Below are 13591 nucleotides of genomic sequence, written 5' to 3' on the forward strand. Positions count from 1 at the left end.
GTCATTAGAGCAGAAACGCCATAATGAAGCAAGCTAATTACAAAAAAAACCTAAAAGATGCTGATTTTTCATCGGACAAAAAAAAAAGGCTTTTTGTTTTTTCCATGGCAGTGGGTGAAAAGAAAGTGTGCATGCATTTTAATTTCAATACACATACATTTGTAATGCCCTAAAATTGTGGTTAACAATACTGTCTTTTCAAATGTCCAGTCCCTGTGAATCGCAGATTGCTCTTTTGCGTTCATAAGATTTCCTTTGTTATTGACAATGAATTGGAAATACATTTTGTGTCATAAAAAGGATTTAAATGAAATATTAAGCCATCTATTCATTCCTTAAGTAAATATGGTATAAACCTTGGGCCCTCTCCCCTTGTTCATATTATGTATCAACCCTTTCCAACCCCAACTCTCATTCTCCCCTTCACCCTTCTATTTCTGTTATTTATTTTGCACAGCCATTATTAGTACATTGTAGGATGTATTTCTTTGTTATAATGCATAACTACAATTAAGATATTATTGGTACAAACCCACGATTGTGTTTTTTTTTTAAGTTAATGCTCTTGCACACACATTGAAGCTCAATTAATCGACTTTGCAATATTATGCTTAAAACCCAGTTTGTTGATGTTCTTTGCACTGAAATGGTTGTACTAGTGGCTTTCTGGCTGGTTCCTGGAATTACCATAACTTTCCAGTCAAATCTTTCCCTTGCCCAGAAAACTCTGCCCAAAGCAGACTAGATGTTTGGCGTCAGATAGCATGAGTGGGACCTTGGATTGTTGGGGGGATCGAGCTTGGACTAGGCCTGGAGACACCCTGGTTCGTAGCTTTGCTACAAAGACCTTGTACTTGCATCACATGTCAGTATTGAGCTGCTGTACTGTATTGCTGCTGCCTGAAGTTTATTTTCTTGAAACTCCACCCTTCTGTCAAATCCTGTGACGTTAACATAAAGAGTAACAATTATTGTTGTGATATTATTGTATGAATTTACTAGTTAAAATATTACACATTGTATATAGCTGGTTGTACCTTATATTTATTGTCCATGTATAATATACAGGTAGAGAATGAAAGAATAATTTGGATGTATACTTTTTTGCTATTTGAATTACCATACTCTTTACAGAGCATTGGTGCTGTCAAAGTAGTTTCTTGGCAAGGGTGAAACTGGGTGGTTTGTCATTGCCTTCCCAGCATTGCTTATCCATGCTCTATCCCTTTAATTACTGAGCATCAAGCAAGGAAGCAGCACATACCATTTTTAAAGTCGTTGTATGAATCAACCAGGGTTTGAACCATCAACCTCCCACAATTGGAGCACAGGCTCCAACCATTACACCACCAAGTTTGGTTAGGTGTAGTATACTCAACTTTTAATTGACTATTCCGAGTTTAATTACCAACAAAATAGGATCCTGCAACAAAGTGTAACCCTTGGCTTCTTTGGAATGATGATGCATCCATAGAGTATGTCAGCTTTCAAAGGAGACTTTAACACAGCTGTATCATCTGCTGTCGCTTGTTTGTAGCAGATGAAGGCCTCAAAGTTCCTTTGGAAAAAGTTATCCATTGTGAAATGGTACGTTGGTCAAACTTAACATAAAACTACCAAACCTTTTGTCACAGTAAGAACACTAGAAGGGCACCCAGTAGAGCGCATACCTCTGCCATGTAATGCCTGATCCATGAGAACATGTCGGGCCCAATACTTTTTCGAAATATCGTGCTATACAGTACTATATCGTTTTTGGCCCGATCTCTCAATAGTGAGGCATGACTTAGAAAATTAAATAATTCGCTTATCCAGATCCGGATTCGGACCTTCACAAAAACCCAAGCAATTCGTCCTTGCGACACACCCAACCTGTGCACCAAGTTTCCTCCAAATCCGTTCATAACTTTTTGAGATATCGTTCCATCTATCATTTTTATCCCTATCTCTCAAAGGTGAAGAATCACTTAAAAATTGCAGTAGTCTGATCTGGATCTTCACCAAAATTGAATCAATTCTTCCTTGTCATACAACCAAAATGTCCACCAAGGTTCATCTGAATCCGTCCACAACTTTTTGAGATATCGTGCTATATATCGGTTTAGCCCCATCTCTCAATGGTGAAGAATCACTGAAAAATTCTAGTCGTCAGATCCAGACCCGGATCTTCACTAAAATCTAATCAGTTCGTCCTTGTCACACACCCAACCAATCCACAAAATTTCTTCCAGATCCGTCCACAACTTTTTGAGATATCCTGTACGCAGACAGACAGACAGACAGAAAGCGATGAAAATATAACGTCCTCCACCTTCTGTGGCAGAGGTAATAATTGTAGAGTTATTATTTAACAGCCGTTGTTCAGTTTTCTACTGGGGTGTTGATGTAACATTGACTCCAAGTATGACCCGGTTGCTGTCACGAACACTTTGCATCAATCGTTGGTAGACAATAGATGTAATATTGTGCCCTTCCATATTTTTAGATTCTTCTGCTATGATCTGTCAACAATTTTGGTCTGCCAGGTCCTCGTGTCAATATTGGCACAACCAGCTCTCTTCCATTTCCAATGAACATTCTTCCACACTTGATTTGGCATGGCTTAGCATGAAGGAAATGTCATGAAACTCTAACACCCAAAATCCATTCTACTTTGAAGGTCAGTAAACTCTCCACCTCAGAGCATCTTGGTTACAACTGGGTTTCAACACCTGCTACACACTTTTTTAAAGAATGTGATGCTTTGCCATGTTGGAAGATTCATATTCTACTGTATTTTAATTATTCTACAGTACTTTATGAACCTTATTTCGTTTTAGCATGGTTGTCAAACTCTGAGGTTTTACATGTTGAGTTTTGTTTGAAGTTACATTCGATGGTGTTTCCCCATTCTCCTACTGTTTCCTTTGTTACTTGTGTCCTGTTCTGTGTCACAGCTCTGATCCACATTATTTTTGTACGTTTGTTTTTTTTTACTTTTTACATGTATATACTTACACACCACTTTTTTATAGTTGTACTCAGCTTTTAGTTGTTAGTTTTTAGGAAGAGAGGTATGGGTAACATTGGTGAGGGAATACATTTAGTGGCAATAAAAATAAATGCTTGGGCAGACACACACATGGACACACACACACACACACACACACACACACACACACACACACACACACACACACACACACACACACACACACACACACACACCACATATTGAGATGGGTCTCCATTCCATTCCATCTCTTGAGACCCACCTATGTGTGGAGATAGGAACCAACAACAACCTCAGTAGAGGATAAATGTGGTTCTGAGGCAGCTATTCAAATGAATGGGGGGAAAGGGAAAAACTTTCTGACCCAAACCCCAAAATCCCCAAAAAGCAGACTGATTTCTGCCCCTCCCATACAAGCGAATGTAAAATAGGGACTGACTGATTAAAGCACTTCTTCCCTTTCATATTTTCATTCCAATCAAAGAGCGAACCAATGAATATTTGCCCATGTTCTACTTTGGGGAATAACTTAATTTTCCAATTACATTCATCACCATGGAGTATATTCACAAAGATTACTTTGGAACTTAGTTCTTGGTTTATATGTCTTTGTTGTGCAGAAATGAAATGATAAACTTCCCTCAATGCTCTTGTTTGACCACCTCCTGAGCCACATATCATTTTGAGATTGTAGTAAATAGTTTTTCCATTGTTCAATTGATAACCATCAAAGTTTTCAGTCCATTCAAGGATATTAATTTTTTTCTTTACATCCTCCAACGTAATTGTAATTAAATTTATCCACTTATTTGTTTTACCTACTTTTACCCTGGTTATTTGTTCAATAAGACTTATTTGATATTTCTCACATTCATTATGTTTTCCATTTAAATACCAAGTCTGATTACGTCTCCACTCTTTGGTTTGGTTATTGCTTGGTTCTATCATTTATAAATCAGTAAAAAGACGGCGGTAGCCTGTTAAAATTCCCAACCCAGTATGTTAACACTTATACTTATAACCGAAGACTATTGATTCCATTCTCTAAAATATATCTTTTATCATCAAAAGCTCCTAATGCTTTCTTATTTATCTCTTCTGTATATAATTGATGTTTATAACTTCTTATTGTATTCATTTTTCTGCACTTTCCCTTCTTTAAGGTTAAACAGTTGTAATAATGTTTAAAGTTTATTGTTTCCTTGATTATATTTTTCATTATTACCTTTAGCTTCTTATCACGCCTTTCAATGTTATTATTATCAATACACGTAAAAGCATAAGACTTTGATCTCAATCCTATAAATTCACTCATGACCTTCCCACCCAATTCATCTTTAAACTTACCAATAACCTTTTTATTCTTTCATGAAAACAACACATCACCTGACTTATAATTACTTGTATCATATAATTCAATATTATCAAGCATATCCTCATATACATCACTTGTCTTAATTTTTAATATAAAACTATCTGTATCCATATATAACAATGACACATGATCCTTTTACTTTGATTTTAAATTATTATAGTAATAGTCATACATTAACAACTTTGACAAGTCAAGAATTGATGTTCCTATATAAATAGGTTTATCCATTTCAATACTCTCTTTTTTCAAATGAATAGCACAAAAGTTCTCTGAAAACACCTCCGTTCGCTCAAAACTTGGTCTATTAATTAACTTTGAAGCCTGTTTCCAAGATGTAGCAAGTCTTATGTTTTGTCGATTACTAACATTTTCCATAGTCTTTCCAAATAAAGCATTATTCATTAATTTATAAAAGTCCTTCTCAAAATCTGTTTTTGCTTCTAATCTCCTTTTTGTATTAAAATCAATATACTTCTTTAACCAATGACTTTGTTTAAATTTCAAAATCCTATGAATTTTCCTCACTCTCAACCCAGCAGAGAAATATTGTCTCAAGTTCCTTTGATGCAAAACATAAATTTATTTATCATTTAATGTAGTAAGTAATTTTTCTAGAGATGTACCTTTTATATTGAATGACTGTTGGTAATCATTTAACCATTCTTTTCTTGGACTTTCTTTAACAGGGGCATAAGATAGGCCTTTATGTTTGTGATGAAGTTATTCTGGATATTTTAAATCAACCTCAAAATAATATCCACTTCAGCTGCATCCAATTATTTTTGAGAGGAGGCAACAATGTCTTGTAAAACTTTTACATAATGTTTTTCTTTAACCCATTTAAGTTTTCCATAAGGTAAAGATTGGGACATAGCCCACCCATACAAATTGTTAGCATCATAATACATCAGGTAAGAGTTGTCCTCATTCTTATTATAATCAGGATGATATTTGTTATTTGCTTTAGCATATCTCTTGGAACATACTTGAGATATTCCTCCTCTTTTAGCCTTCTCTATCATTAAAAGCATATCTATGTCACAGATTAATTCCAAATTCTGTTTTGTCATTTTTAACATAGCACTCCAAGCCAAACACGGGGCTGTGTAATAGTGAGTGGGGTCTAATCCATAAGAATTTTTATTATCACAGACTGTTCTAAAAGTTTCAAACACATCAGCCAATAACTACATCAGTTTTAAGATACAAATCATGATATTCTCCAAAATTCTTTATATTAAACTTCTCCCAAACCTTTTTAGCTTTTGTATAATCTCTATCGGAAATATGAGTTTTATATAACTTGTGATAGAAACCTTCCCTTGAAGGAAGTTGTGTGTCTTTAAACTTCTCAAATGAATCCATGTAGTCATATGGATATATTCCCTTTTGTGATAAGAGATCAATCTCTTCTTGATTTGAGAAATGTGATTTAAGATTCGGTAAGTTTTTGATATTTGATGCTAAGTTATATAATGGACTTGCCATAAACTTGTATGTGTCAAGAAATCTGATATGGGTTCTGGGGGATGTATGAATTGTTTTTGTGAATGAGATGTATTTTTGATCTGTGTTAGGAATGGCAGAAATATCTCCAGATGTCTTTGAAAGTTCATTTATATACAGATGTGTGTCATTGTGAGCGTTGTTGTGAAGATAGACAGGAATAAAGTTTGGGGGCTTGTACTTAAGATTACAACGGGAATGAGCTGGACCTCTATATTTTCCAGTAAGATGACAATGATCCCTAACTTTGACCTCTCCCTCAATTTTCTCCTCACAAATATGACAGATACTGTTCTTTATAAATTCCTTTTTCTCTCCCTTTGTTAATGACATTGGTTTATAGGTTTTAACCATTATTTCTCTTCGTCTTATGCAGTCTTTTTCCAATCGTCTTACAAATTCCCCTGAGGCATCTTCTCCTCTATAAAGTTCTAACTTGTATTCATCACCAACAGATGATTTTATATAATAACAGAAACCACAAGGAGTATGTTTTTGATATTTATTTGTGTATGATTTATTTGGATTTGGACAAACAGAATCTATCTTTTCAATGATACTTTCAAAATCTACATATATCACAAACGGATGTTTTATAGATTTGTTAACATCTTTGAATGATATGTTTGAGCCTGCTTTTGGTAAATTGATTAGGGTTGATTTATGATTACTACAATATTTTGAATGTTGATTGAATCGTTCTTTTGTATGAAAGGAGTTGAGACATCTCTTGCAAGGATACCTTTTACATTTTCTCTTGTGTAGTTATGATTTCGTTAATGTTGATAAATTTTTGATGAAAGCATAATGTGATTTTTCCTTTGAAGTAAAGTAGAGAAGGTCAATGTGTGTTTCATCATTTTTATAGTTGTTTGAACTTTTTAATATCTGAACTTTCTTTGTATCTGTTAATCAATATACATTAACAGATAGATTATTCATTTTCTCAAATTTAGGAATATCTCCCAATGACATTGGAAACTTTAAATCTTTAACATTTAATGTATTCTCGTATTTCTTATAATGTTCAACCCTTTCAGGATTCCATTGTGGAGGATGTAAGTGAGCAAGGACAGACCATATAACACATTTATTATCTTTGTTTTGAATATTAACAATCGCTTTCATAAGTTTTATCTCTTTTGGCAAATCAATATAAGAAGATGCTTGAAGAGGATCTGATTTTAAGATGTGTATATCTAAAAAGATTATTTTTGTAATCGCAAATCCACTACCAACGATAGTGTTATCAACATCTTGTTCTTGTCTCTGGAGTTCATCATAAACATCACATCTTACAATATCTTGAAATGATTAGATAAAGTGAGGGTCGGTCCTCATATAGGGAGTAGTTTCATCACCTTCTCTTACCATATTCAATTTTACTCCCATATAAAACTTAAAAGTTTTCATTTCACTTAATGTGTTTTTAATTATAGTTTCAATCCTTTGTTTAACCATATCAACAGCTTCCATGATTGAAGATGGTCCAGGGTCATGAAAGCGAAACAATCTTATTTTTATATGTCCTTAAAATGCCCATCAGTATTTTCAATGGAGAATTTAGTGCCACCTTCCCTTTCTTCATTGTCTTTGTGTTTGCGTGATTGAAGGTGTTTATTATAAAAAAATTTTTTAAAGAATATCATTATCCCATCTATCACAATGTTTTGTTTCTTGGTCAAGTGGAGATATTTGTCTGAAAATATTGAATGTGTGTTTGTTGGTTTGAATGTGTTTTTTATAACATTTATATTCATGATTTCAAACATCACAGTACCGTGTATTCACCATATTTATATTACAAAACTTTGCTTAAAATAAAATTTTCTTGATGAAAATTTTGTTTAATTTATCGGTGAATCTGTGCTTAAAACCATTTTATCCTCCAACTTTTTCACTTAATAAATACAATGTATCAAGACACAAAAGAAAAGTTTCAAAAAATCTCTTCATTTGTAAAAGATACTGAGATATGTCGAGGATGTAAATTTGAATAAAGACAAATATAACAACTATTGGATAAAAACAATTATGATGAATATAATATGAGTTCTTCAATTTCCTTCAGTGGAAGGGCTTTTAGTATACGTGGAAGAACATCAATTAAGGTATCTCTAACAAAAGTTTCTCCTCTCCTTCTGGCAATATATTCAAAACTAGGAAAAGCAATGAAGCAAGAAAAGTATCAAAAAATAAAAACCTTATGGATGAAGCTTTAGAAAGAAAAGATAAGACCATCTGTAATATGCAAGGAGATATTTGTATTTTTTTCAACAACCCTAAAGATGTAAATCCTGATGAAATAAGGGATGTTAATATATCAGCTGAAATTACATTTCGTTCAATAGTAGTTAAGGGCCATTTTAAAATTACCTTTAAGATAAAAAATGTAGTAGTTGAATCTGTTAATGAAAAAAAGTATATAGATATAGATGGTAATGTTTTTTCTACTAATTAAATATGAGTCATTATTCAACTGAAGATTTTGAAGATTATGAGAGTGATGATAGTGTCTCTGTTGGAACAGAAGACAGTTATGATATCGAGAGTTTGTGTTCAAATGATAGTTATGAAGGTAGTTTTATAGATGATTGTGAAAGCACTAATGAAAGTACCGAAGATGGTACTGAAGATGAATTTTATTTGAAGTAAAGTTTTACTTTATAAATATGAATAGTTTACTAGATTTTGAGCCTCTTGAATTTCCTGATTCTCCACATGACAAATTTGAGAATTGTCCTGCGTGTGAAAGACGGGGATTAAACATCGAGTCAAAAGCCTATATTGCTATAAACAATGTATATTCTGTGATTATCTTCTAATTAATGATAATAAAAAATATAAAAAGCAATTTAATTCTTTTAAATTTACACCAAAAATGAATTACTTTACAAGATTGATTCGAGAAATGAATGTGAAGTATGAGGGTGATAACACACCTTTCCTTACAATGGAAGAAACTGAACGTATTACAGAAATGTTCAAAGGATTGTTGTTATATATTATTCACGATTGCCATTTTCAGGGAAATATCAACACAAGATATTGTATAAATAAAATAATGGATTATCTTGAAATTAAACCCGAACTTAGGATAAAATATAGAGTTTCTCAAAAGCCAATAATAAATTAAATAACTTGTTTTCAAAATATGTAAATGAATGATTTTTTTACCTATTTGGGAAAATAAGATATAATTTAACAACCATAAAAATCTTCCAAATTCATTAAGATGTCTCATAGTTGGTTCATAGTCGGCAGGCCAAGCCCAAGAAATATGCCTAAAAAAACTTTTGATAGCATGTTTTGTTCAAAGCTGGAAACCATGCTAGAAAGTATCACTATGGTCCAGGCATTCAGAATCACCTGGTTGCCAAAATGGCATTTGAACTTTAAGGTCAAATTTGGAGGTCAAAATGTCAAATAAGGTCAAAAATTGTGTTTTCCTCTTTTACCTTGTACTTTCAAATAATGTTAGGTCTGGCATGAATTATTGAGGAATTGATGAAATACAAGGGTTTTAAATTCCATATTAATAGGTAAACGTGAAGAAATCCTTGAATATAAATGTTGAATTCTCTTTAATGCATTGGTTTTTCAGGGAGTTGGGGCACCCTCTCCTGACTGATACTTTTATCGACTTGACTTTGAGATAAAGTACAAGAATCATTATGGAGCACCTTCCCAGGGACTTGAAAGTGCAATTGACCTAATTAGCATAATTTTACAATCATATAGAAGGTCAAAAGGTCAAGGGGGAAAAACAAATAACATACTGTCCGTTCAGAATCCTAAGGAAATGGGTTTTCCCTTCTCAAATAAAAAACTACAAATGTGATCGCCATGAAACTTTGCCTGTGTTAGTTTGAAGTCCATCAATATCTAGGAAGAGATAACACACTCTAACAAAATTTGACGATTTTGTTATACAACTATCCATTGGAAAGGTCCGCTTTCACCGCGCAGCCATTTTCTCACGGGCGTTTTCCCGCATCACTAATAGGCGTCGATGGTGTCGCAAAGCCTCGATCACATGTTTCCGGTGTGTTGCCATGACAGGCTTTCCTCCCCCACATGAAAATGGCCACGTGGCGAGATTTGACTTTTTTAATGGATAGTTTCAATTCCAAACTCTTCAAATTTCGTTAGAGGTGAGTGTGTTATCTCTCAGTAATGTGTCAACTTCTCCCTTACACACCAGTTTAAGTCTTAAGTAGGCACATGTCGCTAGATATACCCTCCCGCTTCGCTTTCCAGGGCATGCATGGATCAAGACAAACACTTTCAAGGGCACACATATCACCAATACAGCTTGAGGTGTAGATCAAGTGCCATTTGTTGTCAAGACCACAACTCAACTCTTTTTGGTGGGTAGGTACATGTATGCACGCACCTGCCTGAAATGTACTTGACATGTTTAGTGCGAACTATATGTGACATAAGCATAAGCACTCCCTTCTTCCAGTAACACTACATGTATGTCTTGCTATCTTTCTCTCAGCTTTGCCTTGCTTTTCTGTCTGGTGTGGGAATGGTGGTGTGTTCTCTTTCAGGCTCAAAAATGGATGGTGATGAAGTTCTTCCCATTGACAGGCTTAAACGGAAGTGAAGTACCAGTTCAATGGTTGAATACTCCAGTTGTCTTATCTGCCAGGAAGGAGAAAGCCAGACTGAGAAGCTAAGTGGGGCTTCTGACGACGGCAAGAAAAGGATCCAGCATGCTGCCACTGAAAGGACACAACTTAAGGATCGGGCGTCCCTGGCTACTTTCAACTGACTGAAGACTATACCAGATGAGGACTTGGCTGGAGCAGTAATGAAGTGGCACAAGACCTGCTACATCAACTTCGCATCGGAGAGCCGCTTGTCTCGACTATGGCATCGAAGGAGCAAGGAACTTGCAGATGATACCACTAAAGCGATGTTCGATGAGCAGACTGCAGGTTTGTCCTATGAAACTCGAAAGTACAGGCACGCTGCAGTTGATTGGGAACGCTGTATCTTCTGCCAACGATCAGGAAAGGCTGACCTCCACAGCATAAAGAAAATGAGCGTGTCACAAAACATCATTGACCTGTCGAAAGAGGACTATGTCATGTCAGTTAGGATGGCTAATGTTATAGATTTAATAGCTGCAGAAGGGAAGTACCACAAAACAATGCTATGTTGAATTCGAGCGAAGGTTGAAAAAGAATAGAGCACATCATTCTCTGTGCTCAGATCCAATCCTGAATGACCTGGGGGACACTTTACTGGTGGGCCTGTCTGCTGGTAATGTTTGCGATATGAGAGAGGCTTGGGAGAAGTATGTAGAACTATGTAATGCAACTGAGGAAGCCATCCCTGACAGCTACTTGTCCAGAAGGCAGATGTTCTAAACTGCATTACAGAAGGTTATTGGTGATGAAGGTTCCTTTATAAGACCACGCAATTGAAATGGACCACTCCTTCATTATCCCAGTGACAAATCTCAGTATGTTATTGCCAGTGCCCTGTCAGATATCTCTGAGGGAAAAGATGACAGTGATGATACATCCATGACATCCGAACTACAGCTCCCTTCACTCAATGAGCTGCAGGAAATCGTCCACTCTGCACTTCGACTCCGAGCCGACTTAGAACGTATGCCTGGTCATGATACAGCATGGAGGGGTCTAACAGCAGATGCAGTGGAAGCCATTGTTCCAGATAGCTTATATCTGTTTCTGTCTGTCCTCTTTGGCGGGACTGACATGCTGGAAACTGATGCTGATCAACAGGAGGATATGGGACATACCGCAACAAAGCAAAGAATCTTTAATATCGCTAATGACATAGTGTTTGCACTGTCGAAGGGGAAAAAGTTATTTTGTCATCGAAAGGGGAAACCATGTATACCTGAATGCGGTTGTGATGCAGATGGATGCCTTAACACGGCAGGCAGTGGTCATGGTCTGGATCAATCTTAAGGATTTCAACAGCAACATTAATTGGCAAAGGTAATGGGACACGGGAAAATTATGTTCAGCCATTGTCGTGCCTTCTTGATGAAGAAACTGAATTATTTTCAGGAAGAAGTGACGTTAAAGGAACAAGTCTTTACTTTGTGTGTATTCCGATCCATAATGGAGTAACGAGCATTTTAAATCCTAATTTCCTTCACAATTACCTATTTTTTTGCAAATTAAAACAAGAGTATCTCTGTAATTCCTCAATGTTTCTTGCCAAACCTTACATTTGTTGAAAGCACATGACAAAAGAGGGAAAACACAAAATTTGACCTCCAAATTTGACCTTCAAGGTCAAATGCCATTTTGGCAACCGGGTGTTTCTGAAACCTTTTACGATAATGATATTATCTCGCATGGTTGCCAGCTTTGAACAAAAAATGCCATCAAAAGTTTTTTTGAGGGTCTTGGCCTGCCGACTATCAAGTGGATGTGGAAAAAACCTGCTTACTTTTAAAGATGGCTCCTTACTCCCAACTTTTTATATTATGATAATTTAATAATTTTCACAAAGTCAAGTTTTCAACCTGAGTATCAAATACTCTCACGAGGTTTTAATGTTGGTCTTCAAAAATAAGATATAATTGGTTTATTTAAACTTCAAAACAAACTAAATTATTAGAACATTGAAGATATAATACAACTATTTTGTGATACACAGAGATATAAAAAGAAATCAGACAATAACTTGTATTCTTGGTGATAATATGGATGATATACCATCTCCCCAAATCAAAAAAGAACCTCGTTATCTTTGATGATTGTGTTAATGAGAGAAACCAAACGGTAATGGATAGCTACTACACAAGAGGGAGACATTCTTCTTGTAATTGTATTTATCTTCGTCAATCATACTTTCAACTCCCTTGTCGCTCAATAAGAAACAATGCTAATACTTTTATTTTATTCAAGTAAATTCAATAGATATAAACAATTTTTGGAGAGACAATTGTTCTACATTATGTAGTAAAAAGGAATTTGGGGATTATATGAAGCACACGACTGAAAAATATCAATATATTGTGAAACAAGATGAGATATTTAGGGATATATTTTTTATTTTATAAACAATTACATATATAAATGACAACTATTATTATAAATCTTGTGGGTAAATCTGCTTCTGGAAAAAAACTTTCATAAATCAAGGTTCTTGTATAGTACAAATGAGAATATTTTAAATTTGCTTAAAAAGCACCATGTAGTTCATATTGTATCAACAACAACTAGAGCAATAAGACCTGGAGAAGTAGAAGGTGAAGATTATTACTATATTTCAGTAGAGGAACGTATGCGATTGAGGAATGAAGGTCAAATATTTGCGGAGGTTTCTCTTAGTACAACAAAATATTCACATTGTAAGAGTGAGTTAAATAAACTAAAATCTGGTGGTATTGGGATATTAGAAACTAATCCAGAAGGAATGAGACAAATTATTAAACATCTGAGTGGTAATGGGGTTAAGATTTTATCATTCGGTTTTGATGTTAATGAAGAAACTCAACAAAACGTATGAAAAGCAGAGATACAAGTATTGGTGAAGAAGAAATTACAACTCGTATTAATGTTAATAAAGAATTTGATGAAATATTTAAAGAAAAGGATTTATTTGAACACATCTACTTTAATGATGAAGAAAAGGAAAATTTCCCTGTTGACCTTTATAATTCAGTGAATGATATTTTCCAATAAATAAATGGATGCGAAAGAAAGAGCAAGAAGATTTAA

At 34.7% G+C, this 13591-nt stretch overlaps 1 long non-coding RNA gene across 1 annotated transcript; it reads left to right on the forward strand.

The window, feature by feature from the left end:
- Positions 1 to 1387: 1387 nt before the first annotated feature.
- LOC147032099 (uncharacterized) lies at positions 1388 to 12327 on the forward strand. Its single transcript, XR_015055032.1, has 3 exons — positions 1388 to 2659; positions 10134 to 10243; positions 10430 to 12327. It is a non-coding gene; the product is annotated as an uncharacterized LOC147032099 (long non-coding RNA).
- The last annotated feature ends 1264 nt before the right edge of the window (positions 12328 to 13591 follow it).

This window comes from Eptatretus burgeri, chromosome 2 (assembly GCF_056783735.1).
Source record: "Eptatretus burgeri isolate ZD-2024b chromosome 2, Ebu_testis_v1, whole genome shotgun sequence".
Lineage (NCBI taxonomy): Eukaryota > Metazoa > Chordata > Myxini > Myxiniformes > Myxinidae > Eptatretus > Eptatretus burgeri.